The 24,117-nt window shown below is 46.7% G+C and overlaps 1 long non-coding RNA gene across 1 annotated transcript in view; it reads right to left on the reverse strand.

Moving 5' to 3' along the window:
• Positions 1-2,071: 2,071 nt before the first annotated feature.
• LOC138258712 (uncharacterized) overlaps positions 2,072-24,117 on the reverse strand; it is a 158,902-nt gene continuing 136,856 nt past the window's right edge. Inside the window, exon 3 of the long non-coding RNA XR_011198519.1 lies at positions 2,072-2,158. This is a non-coding gene — a long non-coding RNA (uncharacterized lncRNA). The remainder of the gene's footprint in view (positions 2,159-24,117) is intronic.

Consider the following 24,117-nt stretch of genomic DNA (forward strand, 5'->3'; position numbering starts at 1 on the left):
CGGAAGGAGTCTGATGAGTTTGTTTATTTGTGATTATACAGGTTGAATAACAAATACTCCCAAATTTTCACAAATTAATATTTGTTTAATTATCACTGTATATCGAGCATGCTGCCTGTGCTTGTCTCGATTAAGTCCCCTTGTAAGCAATTAAGAGGGTAAAAATGTCGAAAGACTACCACTGAGTTACTAGTAATTAAGAGATTCAAAATGTCGAAAGACTACCACTGAGCCACTTATATGTTGTGGGATTTGCATTGTTGTACCGTTATTGGTACATATTTAGTTATTGTGACCGGTGAACTCTGCATTTAAACAATCCTTGCGCACGTTTACTTGGTTGGACTATTGCACTTGTACTGCGCCATCACCAGAAGCACCTTCTCTTTAAATATTCATATTCTACAGAAATGTGGATCATATAATGTGAGCATAATATATGATGAAGGCTGGCGGTTTTACGGTATTTTTAAAACATTTTCATCTGTATTTATTCATATTTTTTCCCCATCTTTTGGGTATTTATCCATATTTATTTTGTGTTTTGAGAATAAACGGAGTTGTAAAATGGTATATTTCCACATTTATTTATTTTTTAGACGTGCACTCATACGTGGATGCCTGTTGCGATTTAGCAAAGTAAGCAGCCACATATAACTAAGCGCCAGACCCACAGGTGCATATTAGCATTATAATGCAAATGGGGGTTAACATATGCCTGTATTTAAGGAATAATCATCCTGGTTTTTAACTCCCCATGTTATCTATCTGCGCAGCTTTTGCCCGGAGCTCATGAAAGACAGCATCTAGAGTCTTTCACAAGCAGCAAAATCTTAAATATTTTTCTGCTTTTAAAATAATTACAGACAGGAAACACATTGTTTTCCTCTTGTATTTATCTGCAAAAATCAGTAAAAACAGTAAACTGGGAGTCTTATATATGATATGTTGAATTGACCTTTGCATTTATCCTGTCTCATTCATTGCAACACAGGATATTGTACTGGCCCTCAATGAGGCTCCCATGAAATCTGAATTATTCTAAATTAGTTTGAAGTGATGCTATATTCTTTATGTATTAACACCAGATGTGACCATGAGTGTAGAACAAAACAGCCACCTCTTTGTTTCTTTCATATTTAAAAGCAAAATATAGTTTTCTTCCAGTTCAATACATTTCATTGTATATTACATTAAAATACAAAACAACTTCAAAATGTATATGTTGTGAGAGTAAAATAATAGGAATGACAGCTATGTCACTGGAAATCTTTTATTTGCAGTCCAGGACATTTTGTTAATCAATCAGCCATTTGTTAATGTTGTTGTTTCCATTTGAACTGAACCTACTGGGATAATACATTTTTATAAACTGTTTTTTATCGGTTTTCCTAATAACAACAACAAGCAATTGCCATCAAGTTAAGTTTTTCTGCTAATCCTGTGTTGAGGTATATATTAAAATTACACCATATGGATTTGCAAACCTCATTCTCCAGTTTTCAGTGGACATGTGGAGGAAATTGGGATACTAGTCGAGGGGAATGAAACCCTACTTAAGCATTAACACAATCCTTGTCAGGGTGCAGTCACAAGCAAACCCCAAATAAAATTGGACTCAACCCTCTGATAGCTTGGTACAGAGCAGTCAGGTTTAACTTAGAGGCAATGTGTAAAGTATTTGTGAAACACTTCAAACAGTAATAAATGAAAACACTACAAAAAAGGAATTAATACCAACTTAGAAAGGTAGAGTAGATTGTAATAAATAAAGCAAGACCAAACTGACAAAGATCCAATCAGTAGAACCAGAGATATGCATTTTTAAAAATGTAAGTGAAAATAGTGCCAAAAACCTCAAAGCACTGGCAGCTATCTGGTTGTGCAAGACAGGGAGAAAGTCACAAGTTCAGTCTGACTGGAATGGCATGCGGGTCGGATACAGGGACCAGGTTAGTCATGCTGGAAAGTTACCTTCTCTGTCCAGCGCAAAAAGTCCTATTCGCGGTCGAGGGGGCAACGAGGAGCAGGGTGGGATTGAGGACAGTTGCCGACGTAGTGCAAACAGCAGGCCCGGCATTGCAAATCATCGTTGCTGTGGCTCAAACATCATGTTGTTGTTGCAAGTGGTCGGTTCGGGGCTTCCTGGAGGCATTCCCTGTGAGCGGACGATGTTCTTGTAAAAAGAGTCGGGTTGACAGAACTTTGCATCGGCAGACAGTGTGAGCAACAAGGTTTTGGCATCAACTGGCACATTTGCAGTTGCAAAGAGCCCAACAACTTCAATTTAGCTCTGCTGAGGCCACGCCAAGGGTACAGAATCTTGGGGCTCCTCTTGGGGGTCATGAACTTACTCCTGCTTGACATTCTACTCCCCCTACTCCACTCTGCTGGATTGGATTGGAGTAGGATGGACTGAACTGGAATGGGGTGGATTGGATTGGGGTGGGGTCGGGTGGATTGGGGATTGAGGTGGGGTGGGGTGGAGTGGATTGGAGAGGGTTGAAGTTGAGTAGATTGGAGTGGGGTAGGTTGGATGGATTTGATTGGAGTGTAATGGACTGAACTGGGATGGGCTGGGCTGGGTTGGATTGGATTGGGGTAAAGTGGGATGGATTTGAGTGGATTGGGTGCATTGGAGTAGATTGAAATAGGGTAGGGTGGATTGGTTTGAGGTGAGGTGGCTTGGATTGGGTGGGCTGGGTTGGACTGGGGTGGGTTAGGTTGGAGTTTCGTGGATCAGAGTGTAGTAGATTGGAGTGAGGTGGGTTGCATTGAGGTGAGGAGGATTGGCTTGGCGTGGGTCGAATTGGATTGGAGTGGGGTAGATTGGAGTGGGGTGGACTGGAGTGGGTGGACTTGAGTGGATAAGTGGAGTGTATCAGATTGGAGTAGATCGGATTGGGGTGGGGTAGATTGGATGTGGAGTGGATTAGAGTGAGGTGGATTGGATTGAGTGGGGTGGATTGGATTGGGATGGATTGGGTTGGGTTGGGTGGAGTGGATTGGATTGAGTGGATTTGGGTGGAATGGAGTAGGCTGTGTGGATTGGATTGTGTTTAACTTGACTGGAGTGGGGTGGATTGGTTTGAAGTGGGGTGGATTGGTTTGGAGTAGGTTGGCTTGATTGGATTGGATGGGGGTGGATTGGATTGGGGTGGATTGATTGGAGAGGGGTGGACTGGATTGGAGTGGGGTAGATTTATGTGGTTTGGAGTGGGGTGGGCTGGACTGGAGCAAGGTGGACTAATGTGGACTGGATTGGACTGGAGTTGGGTGGATTAAAGTGGATTGTATTGGTGTGGGATGGTTTGAGGTGGTGTGGGTAGATTGAAGTGGGGTGATTTGGGATGGAGTGGGGTGGATTGAATTGGGGTGAGGTGGATTGGATTGGAGTAATGGGTGTGAAGCAGAATGTTTTGGATTGGAGTGGGGCAGATTGTGTTGGAATGGAGTTGTGCAGTTGGGACAGATTGGAGAGTGGCCGATTGTATTAGGGTGGATAATATTGGAGTGGGGTGGATTGAATTAGAGTGAGCTGGATTGGGTTGGTGTGGGGTGGGGTGGATTGGATTGGATGGCAGTGGGATGAATTGGGGAGGGGTGAATCGGAATGGAGTGAGGTGGATTGGATTGGGGTGAGGTGGATTGGATTGGAGTGGGGAGTGTTGTTTTGGATTGGCATGGGGAAGATTGGAGTGGGACAGATTGTTTTGAATTAGCGTGGAACAGACTGGAGTGGGGTGGATTGGTCTGTGACAGATTGTATCAGATTGGAGTGAGGCAGATTGGAGTGGAGCGGATTGGAGTGGGACAGATAATTTTGGATTGGAGTGGGGCAGATTGAAGTGGGGCTGACTGGAGTGAGGCAGATTGGAGTGGGGCAGATTGTTTTGGATTAAAGTGGTACAGATTGGAGTTAGGCAGATTGGAGTGGGGCAAATTGTTTTGGACTGGAGTGGGGCAGATTGTTCTCGATTGCAATGGGGTAGAAGGGAGAGGGGCATATTGTTTTGGATTCGGTTGCGGCAGATTGCAATGGGGCACATTGTGTGGAGTGGGGCAGATTGTTTTGGATTGAGTGGGGCATATTGTTTTAGATTGGAGTGGGGCAGATTGGAGTGGGGTAGATGGGAGTGGGCCATATTGTTTTGGTTTGGATTAGGGGCATATTGATTTGGATTGGAGCGGGCCAGATTGTTTTGGAATGAGTGTGGCAGATTGTTTTGGAGTGGTGCAGACTGTTTTGGATTAGAGTTTGGTGAATTGGAGTGGGGTAGACTAGTATGGGGTGAGTGGTCTGGATTGGTGTGGTTGATTGGTTTGGGGGTGAGGTGGGGTGCATTGTGGTGGACTGTATTGGGGCAGATTGGAGTGGGGTAGATTAGTGTGTACTACACTATTATGTATTAAAGCATCATTTCAGAAATTACACATAATATAGAAACAATGTTGCTTTTCAATTTTTACAACAAGACAATCATCATCTTTTGATAACATGACCCATGACAAAAGCCAAAAGAAAACATGAGTGTAAAGTGAAAAAAATGACTTGGCAAAATAAAAGAAAGTTAGCTGTAAAAAAATAAAACGTTGCAATTTTGTTTGCCCTGGTGGGCACGATTTTGCCAGTCACAAGCCTTCTGTTTGCAGAGCACTAGAAGTTAAAAGAACTAAATAGTACCTCAATCATGTCGAGGGCATATGAGCACTCATTAAGTTGAATTAATCAGTGCTTGGTCTCGCCTCGACAGAGAGGAACGAAAATAATGGTTAGCCTGCAGTGACAAATTATGAGGCGGTAGAGAAGAGTGCCACGCAAGCCAACTAATGATAAACAACAGGCAGACTTCAAGTACTTTGCTGTGCACAGCAGAGTCTCGCAAGCTAGACACATGCGCTAGCAAATGCACTTGCAGGCTCGACCCCAAAAACGAATATAAGCGCTTTTCACTACTAAGTAATGTAAACCTTAAAAGCACATGTCCTAGTATTTGAACACTCTGGGCCATTCAGGAAGTATCCTAGGGGGGATTTCTATGTATGAAAAAGGAAGGTTTGCATCTCGCAAAATGTCTATTTTGCCAAGTCAAACTGGCAGTTTAAAATTGTACAAACAATCTGCAATGGTAGGCCTATGACATGTTTAAAATGTAATTTAAGTGGGAGGCACAATAAGTGCCGCAGGCCCACTAGTATCCTTTGATTTACAGACCCCGAGTACATGTAGTACCACTTTACTAGGGACTTATAAATACATTTAATATTCCACTTTGGGACAAGCCGATATCACCATATTTTAAGGTGTGAGCACACGCACTTCAGCACTGGTTATCAGTCCTAAGGTCACCAAAAACGAGAGGGAGGCAGAAAAGTTGGGGGAAGACCACCCTAAGGCTAACAGCTCCAACAATCTGTTTGATTAGTACTTGCATAGTGTGAGGAAATGGGGTGTATAATATGGTGTAGTTGTTCAACTTTACAGTGTAATACACTTACACCCCTTGAGGACCAGTGTGTTTTGTATGTGAAGACTTTAGCTCAACACTGGGTAGCTGTGGCTCTGAGCAATCAGACATACACAAAGGAACACTTGTAGAGCATTTAAACAGCACCAACACAACTGAAGAAGAAATGCAGTCAGTCAAGAAATCAGACACCAATTTATAAAAAATAGACTGCATTTATATGTATTTGTAGACACCAAAATGAAAAAGATCCCTTGGTGGTTTCCAGAGATGCAGATTTTACAAGGTACAGTAAATATCTTTTACTTACCACAAACAAGCATTGGCAAATTCGAAGAAATTGACATTAGAATTTATTTCAGGAACAACTTAGCTAAGTATCAATGCAGTTGCTTCCAGTTACTTCAGGTGACCAACCACGGCAAGGATAAGCAAAAAGAACAGATGATGGACGGATGCTGATCAAATCAATCATTCACCTCCAGTCACATATCTGGGTTTAATCCATTGCTTTTTTGCTCACCACGCTACCCAAGTTTGGACCCATTCATATGCAAATCAGTCTTGACTCTGCTCCCCATGGGAACAGTCCAGCCTGAACTGCAAGGCCAGGTTCTCCCTGGACCAGAAACAAACATCCTGGGACCAGTTTCAGGGTATCACTCCTCATCAGCTGGGCTAGCTTGAATCCAATGGCACAGTGAGCACGGAACTCACATCTGAGCATACCCAGCACACCTAGGGCAATAAAAGAAAACAAACACAAATGAAAGATGGAATGCAGTACTAATCAAACATTCACCCCCAGTCACAGATCTGTGTCTAATCCATCAGTTCTTTTGCTCACCATGCCACCCCAGTTAGGACCCAGCCATATGCTCACCATGGGAGCAGTCCAGCCAAAACTGAGGTGGCGGGGTGAGCAACAAATGATGGCTTAAACCCAGATCTGTGATTGGGGATGAATGTTTGATTTGTTCAGCATTCCGTTCATTATCTGTTCTTTTCGTAACCACAGCAAGGAGCCAGCCGGCCCAGGGTACCAGGAAGGTTCCTAGAAACAGTAATCACGAAGCGAGAAGCAGTCTTCAGTTCTTTTCAGTCACTTTTATTCACTTGCTATAGGTGTCTAGCTAAGGAAGTGGTCCTGATGCAAGACATACAGGATGATGAAGCTGCTCAAGAATGCCGTGGATGTGTTGCGGTAGACAGGTGTCTTTCTGTGGCTACTCCTCAGTCCACAACTTGCTAAGGAGATCCTTGCCACATAGGTCAACGTCCCCTGAGGTCCTCAGTTTTGACAGAAGCCCAGTCACCACTTGGCTAGCAGTTATCCAATATTGCGGATGCAGTAGGATCCTTCCTTGGACATTAATTCGCCTTCTGGATGACCAAGCTGAACTCTGACGATTCTCCTGGGTCCAGCAGACTTGGGTGCAACTTTGAGCTTTGGGTCCTGGTCTTTTGTGCTGCACAGTGCTGAGTGGAGACTATGCGGACATCTGGGCTACTAACTTGGCACATCAGGATTCTTCAGCTGTTGTGGCCCTGTGCAGCGAACAGGAGGTCAGCCAACTTACCCTTGGAGTCTCTTGTTTCGAATGGACTCTGGAGATGACTTCTCCATTTGCAGGACACAGCAGACACAGTCCTTTCACCTTTGCTAACCAGCAAGTTCAGCAGGTGCAGTCCACATCAGTGCAGACTCTGTTCGTTGGTGCACATGACATTTCCTCTTTGGTCCTCTTCTCCGGTCCAATGAGATCTCATTTCTAGGTGTCAGAGGTGCCTCATTTATGCTCAGAAAATGCCCTCAGGTTAGGATGCAGTTGGTAGTCAATAGGCTACCAGGTTCTCTCCCTCTCGATTATCACTTCCTGTGAAGTGTGGCATCTAGCTATTCTAGGATCCAGGTTTCTCCTCTTCTTCCTAATTGCCAGCCTGTCTCCAGAAACAATACAGGGACCCCTCTCCAAAGTGTCTCCTTTGAAGCTCAAATTTTGGGCTAACACCTGTGAGGCTTCCTAACAGGAAGAGGTAACACTTCTCTCCCAAGCAGACTTCTATTGTCTCCTTTCCTGGGAATCGTTTGCATGTCTCTCCAGCAGTTTACGGCTACCCTTCCAATCTGCATTGACAGACTAGAAGCCATATTTTACCTTTGTCACACTCAGGGCGGTAAAACCAGTGCCTCAGTCCTTGGGGTAACCCCCCTAACGTACAGGCCCTGGGTACCCTGGTACCATATACTAGGGACTTACAAGTGAATTCGCTGATGCTACTTGGGCATAATCCAATGAAACTCACACTCTAAGGTCAGGAAACAAAGACTGAGATCTGGTTAGCAGGCCTTAGTGCACTCTCAGAGTCGAAAAACCAGCAACATTAGTCCAAAACGTTTTAGGTGACCATACATAAGGAGGCATTTCCTTGCACTCCCTACGCCAAGTTTTACCTTCCGGATTAAAATACTTCAGCCAAGGAACCAACATCTTTTAATGTCTATTTGGACACTTTCTCAGTAGGCATAACTGCCCATTTCATGCAATTATGCTGTTACCCCCGCCGGCGCTAGTGGACAGGAGGCACCGCCACAGGACCACCACACCAGCACCCCACCCCCTGCAGATGGAGAACCACCCCGCAAACGGTCCCTGAGATCCAGGACAAAGACAGAGAACGATGCCAAGACCCCTGCCAAGAAATGAGACCACCCTGAATGTCATCTTTCTGTCCCACTTTGTCACCCTGTCCATCCTCAAACTGCCCCAGCTCCACTTCCTATGCCCATTTGGGCACTGCACCTGTTAGACTAATAGACGGGACTCTGCCATGGACATTCCTCCACCGTCACCCCTCACCATTTTACAACCCCCTCCAATATTGAGCACTTAAATAAACACCCTTGAAGCACAAAACAATCTGGAGTAAGTCTGTGATTTCGAATTAGTGTATTAGCAATTACAGTGGCAAAATGCTCTTTCAATTGTAATGTCAACATACCTATGTCACACAGCTCTAGTCCATGAGGAAACAAAGCATATGTCACATTGTGGGACGCACATCTGTGAAATCGTAAGGGAAAGTGACAACTCAGAGACCATACACTGGCTGAAAATGACAGACAGTAGAGAGGTAGTAGTGTTAAAGTACATGTAGTAGGCAGGTTTGTATTCTTACCTGTGTCTCACTGGAAATATTGCAGGATCACCGAGTTTCTGTTGTCCATGTCCTCTTCTTCTGCTTCCTCGTCTTCACTGTCCACAGGCTCCACAGCTGCAACAACACCGCCATCTGGACCATCCTCCTGCAGAAAAGGCACCTGTCGTCGCAAAGCTAAGTTGTGAAGCATACAGGAGGCCACGATGATCTGGCACACCTTCTTTGGTGAGTAGAATAGGGATCCACCTGTCATATGGAGGCACCTGAACCTGGCCTTCAGGAGGCTAAAGGTCCGCTCTGTTATTCGCCGAGTTCGCCCATGTGCCTCATTGTAGCATTCCTCTGCCCTTGTCCTGGGATTCCTCACTGGGGTCAGTAGCCATGACAGGTTGGGGTAACCAGAGTCACCTGCAAATGGCGAGAGACAACTGTTAGACACACACTAACCTGTAGGGATATCCCCAGACCCAGACAACCATCCCCACTGACTTGCTTCCAGGTGCTCACCTAATAGCCACACACGGTGCCTCTGGCGTTGACTCATCACATAAGGGATGCTGCTATTCTGCAGGATGTAAGCGTCATGCACTGAGCCAGGGAACTTGGCATTAACATGGGAGATGTACTGGTCTGCCAAACACACCATCTGCACATTCATTGAATGATAACTCTTCCAGTTTCTGTACACCTGTTCACTCTTGCGGGGGGTACCAAAGCCACATGTGTCCCATCAATGGCACCTATGATGTTGGGGATATGTCCCAGGGCATAGAAGTCTCCTTTCACTCCAGGCAAATCCTCCACCAGAGGGAAAACGATGTAGCTCCGCATGTGTTTCAGCAGGGCAGACAACACTCTGGACAACACGTTGGAAAACATAGGCTGGGACATCCCTGATGCTATGGCCACTGTTCTTTGAAATGACCCACTTGCAAAGAAATGGAGTACTGACAGCACCTGCACTTGAGGGGGGATTCCTGTGGGATGGCGGATAGCTGACATCCGAACTGGCTCCAGCTGGGCACACAGTTCCTGGATTGTGGCATGGTCAAGCCTGTAGGTGATGATCACATGTCTTTCTTCCATTGTCGACAGGTCCACCAGCTGTCTGTACACACCGGAGGATGCCGCCATCTCCTCACATGTCCCAGCGGAGGGTGCCTTTGAAGGACAACAGCGAGCACAGGGTCAACCAACTCAGAGGTACGTACCCACAGCTTACACCGAACACTAATCATAATCCGAAAATTGGCCTGTATGAGTGTTGAGGCAAGGCCTAGGTATGTTTGACGCAGTTAAAAATTAAGCCATGTGGGCCCCTGAAATGGCGGCTGCCTGACCTGTAAAGTGGGACAATGGGATGTGAGGTAACTGCGCTGGCGTTGTACACCGTTGCGGTAGGCGGTCGAAGACCGCAGCGCAATGCTGCATTGGTTAACATTGGTTAACATTGGACCCTATGGGTCCCAGGAGCCAATGACGATGTATGCCGGCGGTGACGGTACGCACCGGCATGGACGTGACCGCCATTTTCGATCTGTTCAATCACTCGATACCTGATCTTCGACAGGAGAGGACCTACACTGCAAGTGCTGCTATGACCTCGGTCTGGAAGAGAAATGGCTCGTGCGTCTGGGGAAAGGGCCCCTGCCTTCACATTGGAGGAGTTGGAGAAACTCGTGGATGGGGTCCTCCCCCAGTACACGCTACTCTACGGTCCTCCAGACAAACAGGTAAATACACTGGGAGCATGCAGTATGGGCTATGCCTGTGTGCAGTGGGGTGGATGAAAGATGGGGGGGGAGATTGAGGCATGCATGAAATGACGGTGAGTGCATGTGCATCATGACAAGGGTAGGGATGGGGGCCAATGACTGTGACGGTGCATTTGGTAATAACTTTTCTTTTCCCCCTGTACAATTCATGTAGGTCAGCGCCCACCAGAAAAAAGATATTTGGCGTGCCATCGCCAAGGACGTCCAGACCCTGGGGGTCTACCACAGACGGAGCACCCACTGCCGTAAGAGATGGGAGGAAATTCGCCGCTGGAGCAAGAAGGTGGCGGAGGCCCAGCTGGGGATGGCCTCCCAATGTGGGAGGGGTGCCCGTCGCACCATGACCCCCCCTGATGTTCAGGATCCTGGCGGTGGTGTACCCGGAGTTGGATGGGCGCTTGGGGGCATCACAGCAGCCACAAGGGTGTGAGTACACTCTCATTCTGCTGATTTTGTGCGCAGTGGAGGTGTCTGGGTGGGGGAGGTGGGCTGTGGGTTTCCCTTGGCCAGGGGGAGTGTGCTAGTTAGGTCCCCTTGTTCTTGCAGACCCTGTGGCACCCCACCTGTGTACAGTGCCAAGTACACCTAGTCAGGCTCCTGTGTCATCCATGTGTGCAGATGTCGTCCATAGCCTTGTAGGCCATGTCCCAGGGATTGAACAGTGGAGCCCAAGTTCGCGGCGTAGTGCAGGGGGCTTCTGTGTCTGTTGTGTCCGCCAACGGTAGCGGTAATGCATGCACTCAACATGTCTTTCTTTTGTCGTTCCCCCACCCCTTTTTGTGGTCTCCCTGTTCTTGTGTGCATTAGCATCATCAGGCGGAGGAGCAGTGGCACCGGAGCAGGAGGGAGCTGCATCCCACATGGCCCTGGAGGGCGAGACTAGGTTCTCGGAGTTCACCAGTGGGACGGGGGCGAGGGGAGCTCCACGGCGGGGACAAGAGCTGACACCAGTGACACGGACTCGTCCTCTGATGGGAGCTCCCTTGTGGTGGCGGCAACATCTGTGCCCTCTGCATCTACAGGTACAGCCGCCACCCCCTCTACCAGCACCGCCCTCCCAGCAGCCCCTCAGCCTGTGCCACGTGCCCGCTCACCCAGAGGGTGGGCATCACCTTCGCCCCAGGCACCTCAGGCGCTGCCCCAGTCACCCCTGCTGCCCTCAGTGAGGAGGCCATTGACCTCCTCAGGTCCTTCACTGTTGGGCAGTCTACCATTTTGAATGCCATCCAGGGTGTAGAAAGGCAGTTGCAATAAACAAATGCATTCCTGGAGGGCATTCATTCTGGTCAGGCGGCCCTTCAGCGAGCTTTTCAGACTCTGGCCTCAGCACTGATGGCAGCCATTTTCCCTGTGGCTAGCCTCCCCCTCCAACTTCCTCCACCCAGACCCAATCCCCTCTACCTCAGCCTATCCCAAGCACACCTTCGGACCAGCATGCACACACGTCAACACACAAGGGAAGCTCAGGCAAACATAAGCACCACACATCCCACAGGCACTCACGCAAGCATCACACACATGCAGACACACCAACATCCACTGCCTCAACTGTGTCCCCCTCCTCCTCGTCTCCCTCCTCCCTCCCAGTCTCGTCTACACTCACACCTGCATGCACTACATCTACAGCCACTACTGCCATCACCAGCACACACACCACCACACCCTGCTCACATGCAGTCACCACCCCCACTGCCATTCACACGTCCCCTGTGTCCTCTCCCAGTGTGTTTGTGACGCCACCTCCCAAGATACACAAACGCAGGCACACACCCATCCAACAGCCATCCACCTCACGACAGCCTCCAGCACATGCACCTTCACCCAAAGTCACCAAACAAACACATCCTACAACCACAACCTCTTCCTCCACTCCCAAACCCCCTCCAGCTACCCGTCCCAGTGTTTCCAAAAAACGTTTCCTGTCCAACCTTGACCTCTTTCCCACACCTCCCCCACCCCGTCCGTCTCCTAGGGCCCGACTCTCCAGGTCCCAACCTAGCACCTCAGCACACAACGTCTCCGGGACCAGTGGTGCCTGTAGTCACCAGAATCTAGGACAGCCAGTGTGGCACGGAGCTACAGCACGGAAAGTACCCCACCTGTGAAGCATCAAAAGTTGGCCAGTGCCCGGCGGGAGAGGGGGAAGACTCCAGCCACCAAAGCCACTCCCAGGGGTACAGGTGGGAGTGTGGAGTCAGCTGCGACACCTTCCAAGGTGGGGAAGGCCCACAAGAAAGTCAGCAAGTCTGGGAAGAGCAGCACAGCGGAGAAGACCGCCATCATCCCCGCTGCCCAGGAGGCCAATGCCAGCACCTGCCCTGCTGCCCAAGAGGCCACCGCCACCATCCCCGCTGCGCAGGAGGCCACCGCCATCATCCCCGCTGCCCAGGAGGCCACCGCCAGCACCTGCCCTGCTGCCCAGGAGGCCACTGCCATCACCAGCCCTGCTGCCCAGGATGCCACCGCCATCATCCCCGCTGCCCAAGAGGCCACCAGCTGCACCTGCCCTGCTGCCCAAGAGGCCACCGCAATCATCCCCGCTGCCCAAGAGGCCACCATCAGCACCTGCCCTGCTGGCCAGGAGGCCACCGCCATCACCAGCCCTGCTGTCCAGGAGGCCACCGCTATCATCCCCGCTGCCCAGGAGGCCACTGCCACTAGCCCCGCTGGGCCAGACAGGACCGCCAGCACCAGCCCTGCTGGGCCAGACATGACCGCCAGCACCAGCCCCACTGGGCCAGACAGGACCGCCAGCACCAGCCCCGCTGGGCCAGAAAATGACCGCCAGCACCAGTCCCGCTGGGCCATGAAGGACCGCCAGCAGCTGAGTCACTGCAAAGAACCCCCACCGCAACAAGCACCGCTGAACAGGGCACCGCCGCCACAAGCACCGCTGAACAGGGCACTGCCGGCCACAAGCACCGATGAACAGGGCACCGCCGCAACAAGCACCGCTGAACAGGGCACCGCCGCCACAAGCACCGCTGGCCCATGAGCGCCAAAGGCAGTAACGCTACTGAGTCCATCACGAGCAGGATGAAGCACTCTGGGCACCAAGCCCCCTCCAAAACCAGTGGAGAAAGACACCCACTACCTCAGTCCTTGGCAGGATGAAGCACTCTGGGCATAAAGGCCCCTCCAGAACCAGTGGACACTGTCATCCACTTGAGAGACTGTGGCTTTGCACTCCCCAGGATAACGCAGAGGGCAAACCACCCACTGTAGAGACTTGAGAGACTGTGGCTTTGCACTCCCCAGGATGAAGCAGTGGGCAAACCACCCACTGTAGAGACTTGAGAGACTGTGGCTTTGCACTCCCCAGGATTGAACAGTGGGCATGGGGCCCCCTTGTGGATTTGGCATCGTGCACTCAACCGGCTGAGGTGCCCCCCCTTTCCCTCCCCCTGAGGTGCCTGTTTTATTGCTATCTGATGCCCCTGCAGTGTTCTCTCCGTCATGGTCGGGGATCTTGTGTGGGCCCCGCCCATACCGTGTGGGCCCAGTGTTCCACGGACTTCAATGGAGCACTACCTGGACTACTAATCTTGGTGTATATTTTGTTTATAGTGTATATATATATATTTTTGCGTACTGGATTTTAATGTATTACAATGGTTACACTCATTTTCTTTGGTCTTTGCATTCTTCCGGAGGGGTTGCGGGGTGTAACTGTAAGGTATCAATATGTCTTAGTGTGTGTGTTGTCGTGGGTGAGGGTGGGGGTGGGGGTGTTGCGTGTGTGTGTCCCTGTTTTTTCCCTCCCCCTCCCCTGTGTCGTAGGTGCAGTACTCACTGTGGTCTTCGCCGCCGGCGTTCGTGCTCCTGGTAGAGGAGCAAGAAGATAAGGGCTGGCAGGATCTGCAGCTCTGGTTCCATGGCGTCCTGGTTCCTCGTGGGGTGTGTAGATGTGAGCGTTTTCCCTTCGAAGTCCTGTTTCCGCAGTGTTTTTGTCCGCGGTGAATCCGCCCCGGAAAAGGTGGCGGATTGGTAGGTTGTGATACTGTGGGTGGTACTTTGTCCTCCGCCTGTCTGTTGGCGGTGACCGCCGCGCTGTTTGTACCGCCATGGCGGTCGGAGTGTTAAAGTGGCTGTCTTTGTTGGTGGTTTCCGCCACGGTCGTAATTTCTTTTTTTTTTACCGCCGGCCTGTTGGCGGTCTTACCCCCGGCTTTAACACCATCCGCCAGGGTTGTAATGACCACCTTTATCTTGGATGGTAGAGGGGGTTTCTAAGTGAAGTGAGGTATAGTGTAATTCACAGGATGATTGATGTACAAATCATTGGGACTGACTCCAGTAGTGGAATGTGGAGTTCGCCAGTATTCTCGGAGGAAGGAATACAGGGCACAGTCCACATTTCTCTCTTCAGCCACAGCAATGTGAATGGTTTTGTTCAACATTCTCATCAGGCGTTCTACTTCCCCATTTGCTTGGGGCCACTAGGTGTAATTCTTTGGTACTGGATGTTACGTGATTTGAGACAGTCAGTGAAATCCTGATTGGTGAATGGGTGTTCATTGTCCATGTGCAGTTCGCGTATCAGGCCATGATCTTTTCAATGCGAGGAATGGTTTGATTGGGTGATGTGGTATCAAATATCACTATTTCCGGATACTTGGAAAAGTTCTCCACCACGATGACCATGTGGTGACCGTCCGGTTGGCTGCCAAAATCTGCACTAGCGTGGTGCCATGGGATGGGTGGAATATACGGTGTTATGACAGGTGAAGGAGTCTTAGTTGGATCGGTGTTCTGGCACATTGACCATTGACTGACAGTCTTTTCTAACAAATAATCCAACGCGGGGAACTAGATTTTGTGTCTCAACCTGGCCTTTATCTTCACAATGGCTTGGTGGGTAGAATGAGTAAGATCCACTACCCACTGTTGGAGGGCCTGGGGTATCACAATGCATGGCCCTCTCAGCAGTCAACCTTCTGGAAATCTCACCAGCTCATCCCAGATGGTCCGAGGGAGGTGAGGGTCTGCCCTGCTTCCGGTGTGCGACCGGAGAGGTTGTGCGTTACTTTGTCTCATTTACCAGAGGACATGGCGGTCACAGCCAACTGGAGGCAGTCATCCTTTTGAGTTTCTGTGACGATCTTTTCCAGTGAGATGGGTAGTGGTCTTGATCTTTCCACTACCAGCTTGACATATTCCTCAACATCCTCTGATTCTGACTCCCTCCAAGTAGTAGCAGATTAAGCATGCCGGGATAGGTAGTCGGTGTGATTTAATGAACTGGGGCGGATAGATCACAGAGAAACAGTACTCTTGGAGCTGCAGATTCTATTTCTCTTTCCTCAGTGGTGGCTTGGATGAAGATCCCGAAAATAGTGGGTTGAGAGGCTTGCGGTCCGTGTTGACCGTGAATGGGTGACCATAGAGGTACTGATGGAAATGTTGAGATCCCCAGTCGATGGCAATGCCCTCCTTCTCTATGTGAGAATATCTCTGCTCTGTGCCCGTAAGTGGCCTCCTGGTGTACGCCACAGGGGCCCAGCACCTGTTTCTGCCTCTGGGAGAGCGCGGATCCCAGTCCTGTGGGACTAGCTTCTACAGACAGCTCTGATTTCTTTCGGGGGTTGAAGTACGACAGGGTGGTGTTTTCAGACAGGGCATCTTTTCTAGCTTGGAATGCTCATTCTTACATGGGGCCCTCTTTCCCAGATAGTGGTGGACTTCGTTAGTTCATAGAGGGGAGCAGTGCGAGCTTTGAAGTTGGAAATGAACCATCCACAATAAGTTACCATCCCTAAGAAGCTTCTTACCCCAGTGATGTTGGTGGGTGCAGGTGCGGAGCGGATGTCCTGGACTTTGTTTGGGCTTCAAGAACTTATAGCCAAGGAAAATGACTTTCTTCTTGAGGAATGCACACTTCTCACGCTGTAGCAGGAGTCCATTGTCTAGGAGCCATTGGAAAGTGGCCTATAGACTCTGTAGGTGTCTCTCTAGGTGTTCTTCAAGGGTCAGGGCATGTATCAGGATGTCATCACTGACATTAAGGATGCCGGAGAGCCCTGCCAACACTCCCTGGATCGTGTCTTGGAACACCTCAGCTGGGCTCGAGACTCCGAAGCTGAGGCACTTGTATCTTCGGAGGCCTATGTGAGGGGAGAAAGTGGTGATTGGCCTCTACTCGGACATCAGCATCAACTGGTAGTAGCCGGCCCGGAGATCCACTTTCAAAAACCATTGGGAGCCACTCACTTTGGCTACTATATCATCCACTGTTGGTGTCAGATGTCTTTCTCAGCGAATTGTCTGATTGAGGAGCCTCATGTCCACACAGATCCTGACTTTGCCAGGCTGTTTGGGCTTGCAAGCTATGACTATCGGGGATAACTGTGGCATGGGGCCTTCAACCCGCTCGATGATGTCAGCCTCCTCTAGCGTCTGCAGCTCAGCTTCCATTTCCTGACGGAGATGAAACGCCACCTGGCGATGATGGAGGGCAACAGGCTGGATCAATTTGTCTATGTGCAGGCGCACCATTTGGTCTTTGAGACATCCAATGTCTTCGAACAGCTTGGAGTAGTCTGCTATCAAGGCGTCAATGGCTGACAAGTTGAAGACGTTCAGCTGTCCTGCAGCATAGTAGCATCCCCGACCCCTGTTCTCAGGTGACGTTTACTCTGGCTATCGTAGTATGATTCTCATGCATGATCTTAGCTGTGAAGGCTCTAGCTAGGAGTAGCGGTGTTGACGAGCCAAAAGCATACACCCGCGTATTTGTGAGTCAGAGTGGTGATGGGCCTGGAAGGGCCTGGAATACTGGCACCTGTATCGATGAGCACAGAGACGGGATGTCCTTCCACAATGACCATGCATTTGGGAATGCGGCGTCCCTTCCTCTTGTCAGGTTCAAGGCATGGATGACGTGCACCATTTTTCCATGTCATCGCCGTCCATTCCATCATCACTGTCTGGCGTGCTTGGCAGCTCTTGGACTTGCTCAACTTGGGTCTTTGGCGTGGATTTGCTAGTTGGGGACTTGCAAACCTTTGCAAAGGGATTCATCTTTTTGCACACCAAACACCTCTTCCTTTGTTCTGAACAGGATCCTTGGTGGGGCTAGGGCCTCCACACCAGTGGCATATTTTTTGAGGTCGTGGCTGGGTTTGCGCAAACTTTCATCCTGTCTTGCGGGGCGGTGGTAAGGCCGTGAAATGGTTCAGGTTCAGCTGGAGAGAAGCTTCCATGTGTGCTACTCGGACTATGGACAGTTCTTTAGAGTGATCCAATCTCAGAATATTGGCCATTGACATACCTAGCACCTAGAGGATATTTTCCTGCAATTTGGTAGACAAGCACCTTGTACGAATTGCACCCTGAGCTCATCTTCGGCATCCAGCAGAGTGCACGTGCTGGCCAAACGAGCGTAGAATGCGTTCACCGACTCATCCTGCTGCTGCCTCTCTTGGTGTAGTAGAAACCTTTCATATTCAGGGTTTGCAAGTAGTTCAAAGTGCTTTGTGAGTGCTCCTTTTAGCATGTTGCAAGTGTGCGGTGGTCCCACTTCCACAAGAGACCATGCTATATTGTGTACTTCAGCCCCTTCCAAGTGTAGGAGCAAAGGTCGTTTCCTGATGTTTTTGATGTTCAGTGCTGCAAAATATCTCTCTAGGCATTCTACCCAACCTCTTCACTTAGCTGCAGGAGAGGATGGAGGTCCATCGCAGAAGAAAGATTCGAGCGCGGGAATTGATGTCATCTTGGTGCTGTAGAGCTGAGAGTTCCCCAGCAGGAATGCACTTCTGTGAGGTATCTTTGTTTGTCCGCTTCCCTCCCTTTTATCTTATTTGAGTTATTATTTTCCTTCTTGTTGTTTTTCTTTTTTGTTGTTGCTATTAACACAGGCAGTAAAGAGTATGGGCCTGATTCTAACTTTGGAGGACGGTGTTAAACCGTCCCAAAAGTGGCGGATATACCACCTACCGTATTACGAGTTCCATAGGATATAATGGACTCGTAATACGGTAGGTGGTATATCCGCCACTTTTGGGACGGTTTAACACCGTCCTCCAAAGTTAGAATCAGGCCCTATGTCTCCTATGATGGTGGTCATAAAATGTGAGCAGTGATGGAGCTAAAAGTCAGTGGCCACGTGGTGGTGATAATTGATGTGGCAAAATGTAGCATGTCCCTCACAAGCCTTCATATACACAGTTGTGGCATTATATGTGGAACAAGGAGCCAAATAAGCTATTGTAAGCGAACCAGTTCATCTTAAAGACGATGAAGAAAACTCACAGTCGCAGGTTTGGTACTGCCGAGCCGGGAGGCAGAGCTTTGCTGTAGTGTGTCCATGTGCATAAGAAACCACTCGGGGCAAAGGCGGCCTCAGGGTGGAGCCTGGGCATGGTCTAGCTTGTAGTGTGCCGGGCTCCAGGACTAGATGCAGGAGCGTGTAGAGCCTGGGCAGTGAGGTGGTGAAATCAAGGAGCGATGCTTAACCTCCTGGCTGTCAGTCAAGGTTTCGGGGAGACCGCGGAGATGGCACAGCAGGCCATGCAGGGCTCTCTGCACGCTTCATGCATTCAAATGGCGGCGGGGAACCACTTGTCGCAAGTTGTTGTGTGGGCCTAAACTCGGGTGCATACATTTGCTGGTCGCGCAGTGTCAGGGCTGCAAAATAAAGACCAGTGACACTCCGTTGCTGTGCTATTCTGTCTTTCCCACGGAAAAGCAGATATATTTATTTACTGGGTGTAGAATCTCGAAGTTGCGTAGGAAAATTGTTAAATCTATTTATGTTCACATTATATGTAAAGCGGTTTACATGAGAGGCAATGTTTATATCACACTCTACTTAGCTATACCACATAGTGTCAGAAGGTTGGAAAGGGGAATGTTTGATCGAATCCGTGGAATGACAATTGGGGTTCAACGGAGGAGAAAATGGTGGTCGAAGCTTACTGGGGTGTTTTCGCCACGTTTTTAGTCAATAAAAGGATGTTCTTTACTCTATGATTCATGTCGTGACTACTACATATTTGGCGACGAGTTGTCACCTCAGGATCAACTACTAACCCAATTACGAAACATTTGGCAATCAGTTGATCCACAGTAGAACGGAACGTTCACAAGTCATAAAAGAAGGAAATGTACCTGCGATTTTGCTCCAATTTCGTTTGCATGTGCACGTGTACATCGTTTGTTTCCTAGGAACAAGAACCATCACTGTTAGAAACAAAACGCAGGGTGTCTGTGACGCTCGTTGGCATAAAAGAAGATAAATGAAGGGAAATTATATATGTATTTAAACTCTATACAAAAGTATTGTGCAGATTGCGCACATCACTGAACTCCTCGTGAATTTCTTTTTGGATAAAGGTATACATGACAGTTTTACAGACAAAGATTTTCTCGTTTCCTTATTTTTTTAGGGAGTGTTCAGTATTGATTATTTTCCTTCAAAGAAAAAGTCATTATTAACACACAAAGGAAATTGATACAGGTGAATCTGTCAAGTGAAAATAATATAACTATTCTTATTTTATTCAAGTGCAATTTGTACCCTTATATCTTAAGCATTTTCAAACGTGCAGTCAGTTAACTCACTGCCACCTTTTCTAGAAAATCCAGGAGAACCACGTATACTGTGGAGACAAAGGCATAATGCTTTTGAAACATATTTAGGAGCTATAGGCAGCACGATTTAGACCAGAATGGAAAAAATATCTTCTTTTTCCTTCAATTGGTTTTGAAGAATGAGCTATATATAACCATTTACCTGATATTCAAAATATTGATTGAGAAGAAATGTATGAATATGAAAGGCAATAAAGAAACTGAGCACCAGGTTTGATGCTCCACTCAGTTCATTAGTATCGAGACACAAATCTTTCAAAAGGGATCAGAGGGCCTGTGAGGATGTAGATACTTACATTTCTGCTCTCAGAACCAGAACATTGGCAGCGGAGTGTCAATTTGTAATCTTGAACGATCAATTGATTTGTGACTAATTTATATGTCAATGTACAGACAGATCCATTAAGCAAAAGCTATTATCATTAGACAATCCATCGTTGGTAGAAATGATCCAGGTTGAAAAAAGAATTGAATCTTCCAAAAAATCAACTAAAGAATTGGAGAAGTCTATAGACAGTAAAGTCAGTGTGGTCAGAAGTAAAGACAAAAAAGGGAAAACAATCAAAACATCTGTACGCAATGTTATGCAGAACTTGATGTGCAATAAGTACTCCAACCAAAATATTTTTTAAGCAAAGGAATGTGTGTTTTAGGTGTGGTAATATGCTACATCAAAATGGGGTCAAATTTTTTCCAGCTTTAAATGTTCAATGCAGAAGTTGTGAGAAGGTTGGATATTATAATAAGGTGTGCCAAAGTGAAAGGTGGATGAGTAACAATGTAATGTCGGTTGGCAACAAACAGTTACTTCTATTGGTTGACTCGGGAGACAGGAACCCTATGATCACTCAGGAACTATTTTGTAGGAACTGGGGGAAGCGTACCCTTTTTCCTCCGGACAGAGCTCCTGTTTCTTATGAGTGGAGAAAGATTGACCTCCAATGGTGCTTTGAAGAGAATTTAGAATTAAGGGGAAGACATATCGAAAAATGTATGTGGCAGTAAAGGGTTTAAACATTTCAGGTTGGTTTAATCAAGGGTTGTTTGGAATGATTTTGCGACCAGGCACCAGTGATCAAGTAACTGTGATCAGAGATTCGGATGAAATAGAAGGCCTTTTAAACAAATTTCCTAAAGTTTTCTCTGTTGAACTAGAAAAAATAAAGGGTTTCAAACATAAAATCAAAGTAAAAGAAAATGCTAGGCCAGTTAAGCATACGCTGAGAAGTGCTATGTTTAGCATTAGAGATGATTTGGAGAAAGAACTTGAAAATGTAAAGAACAAAGGAATTATCGAAGCTATTGATTCTTCCTTATGGCTTTCTCCATTGGTAGTAGTGAGGAAAAAAATGGGGACCTGAAGGTATGTATTGAGCTTAGGTCACTAAACAAAGAGATTTGGGTGGACTCACATTCTCTGCCAAAATAAATGAGATGTTATCTACTGTAAAAGAGGCAAAAGTCTTTAGCAAGTTAGATTTAGCTACAGCATACCATCAGGTGGAGTTGACACATGACTTCAGATATTTAACAACTTTTGTTTCGCTATCTGGGACATTCTAATACTGCTGCATGCTGTTTGGGCTTGCATCTGTGGCCTCGGTATTTCAGAAAATAATGACCATGTTACTTAAAGATGTTAAGAACGTATGTATTTTTCAGGATGATATATTAATCCATGCACCAGATATACAGGTTCACAAGAAAATTTTAGTTCAGATTTTATACATTTTTGAACAACATGGGGTTGTTCTGAAAAGAGATAAGTGTGAGTTTCTAAATCCTTATTGGAGTATTTGGGACATGTTATTTCCTCTGATGGTATTCACCCAAAACCGGGGTTTATTCAAGCCATTGTTGATGCACCCCCACCCAAAGACAAAACAGGAGTTAAATCATTTTTAGGACTGTGTGAGTTTTACTCACGTTTTATTCCAGATTTTGTGACAAAATTTAGGCCGATCTCACATCGATTGAAAGATAAAACAACTTTTACGTGGAATTCAGTGTGTGCTTTTGCGTTTGGTGACAACAAAGTACAACTTTCTAAGGCTGGTGTATTGAAATCTTATGATCAAAGTCTTGAATGCTGTTTGATAGTGGATGCAAGTAAGATTGGGCTAGGTACGGTACTTACACAAGAAAGAGATGGGGTAGAACACACTATTGGTTTTGCACATAGAGTTTTAAGAGAATCTGAAACATTTTACTCTATGATAGAAAAGGAGCTTCTTGCTTGTCTGTGGGCAATAGAAATATTCCGAAGTTATCTGCGGGGCAGGCATTTTTTATTAAAGACTGATCACAAACCATTAGTCTCAATTCTTAATGGAACAAACAATAAAACAAACACTCCCAGAACTGCACGATTCACAGCCAAATTAATGCAATATGACTTTGAGGCATATATATTAGGGGGAGTAACAATGTAAAAGCTGATTATTTGTCCAGACATACGATCTTAACTAAGAGCACAGAAGGAGAGAATTATGATGATGAAAATTGTTTGGTTACTTCGGTTGAAATAGAACAGGTGAATGTTTGTTAACAAGAAGGATGGAAATCTAAACTGTAGAAGGATGAAGATTTGTGTGAGATCATGAAATATGTCAGAGAGGGTTGGCCTCAGGAGAAGGCTTTAGCAGTCACTGTTCAATCATTCTGTAAGATTTCTGAGGAACTTACCAGTGAAGACAAGGTTCTTTTAAGGAATAACAAATGAATTCCACCAGATGTACTGAAACTATAAAACAAGCACATGAGGGTCATTTGGGTACCACCTTCACAAAAAGAAGAATTAGAGATTGTTTTTGGTGGCCATATATGGACAAAAAAATTGATCAAATAGTAAAAAATTGTACGATCTGTTATAACAGTGATAAGTCTGTCAAGACATTTTCACCTCCACTAGAACCCATAGAATGTCCGACAAGTCCATGGAGGAAGTTAGGGATTGTTTTAGTTGGGCCGTTTCATTCACTTAATCACAATCTCCATTATGCTTATGTCCTAGCAGACTATTTCTCAAAGTGGGCTTACGAGAAGTTTGTTCATGAACCAAATTCTAGATGAGTAATAGCATTTCTGAAGAGACATATGAATGAAGGGTTTCCCGAAGAAATAGTTTCTGACAATAGAGTACAATTTGTTTCAGATGAGTTTGAATCTTTTCTGAAAGAGTGTTCTGTAAAGTATTTAAAATGTTCACTCTATCAGCTTCAAACAAATAGTTTAGTGGGAAGCTTTAATCGAGTTTCGGAGATTGTATTAAGTGGGTGTGAAAAATAGAGGTGATGTGTTTGGATCAGTTTAAACCATGGTCCGATTCTACAGGACCACACCACATTCAACCACAGGAGTGTCCCCTTTTGAAGCTCTTAGAGGTTACGCAATTTAAGGCAGGTTGGATATCTAAGTTATTGAAGCAGACACATACTGGCAGTTGTGATGACATAATCAGATTAAATGCTAATAGAAGTCAGGGTAAGCAAAAAACATATTATGACAAAAGGAAAGGAGTAAAACAGTTCTCCTCATCTAAAGGTGACTGGGTACGTATCAAGGTTCCAACATTTGTCAAGAAAGGCAGTTCTAAATATTTGGATCCTGTGATGGTAGAAGTTGTACATGGCAATGCCATACGGGTGGAAGGGAACAAGTTGTGGAACAAGTCAAAGGTGGCTAAGTTTCAAAACAAATACAATGATGACTCAAACAATGGTGTGATTCCTGATCATAAAGATGCTGGCCATCAAGAAGTAATGATTCATAAGAGCAATAGAATACGTAAAATACCTTGGAGAGTTTGTAATGACATTAATTGAGATTTCTATTTCTATAGATGGAATGTAAAGTTATTATTTAGTCATAGGTATTGGTTTCTATGTTGGATTAATTCTGCTTAAAGTTTGGGTTGATGTTCTTATGGCATTGTTTTTCTTAAAAAAATAAACTCTATGTAGTATCTCAATGTTACATAGGAAAATTGTTAAATCTGTTTATGTTCACATTATATGTAAAGCAGTTTACAATAGGAGGCAATGTTTATGCCACACTCTATTTAGCTTTACAGCATAGTGTCAGAAGGTTGGAAAGGGAAATGTTCGATCGAATCCAGGG

Source organism: Pleurodeles waltl, chromosome 9, assembly GCF_031143425.1.
Source record: "Pleurodeles waltl isolate 20211129_DDA chromosome 9, aPleWal1.hap1.20221129, whole genome shotgun sequence".
In the NCBI taxonomy this organism is placed as follows: Eukaryota; Metazoa; Chordata; class Amphibia; order Caudata; family Salamandridae; genus Pleurodeles; species Pleurodeles waltl.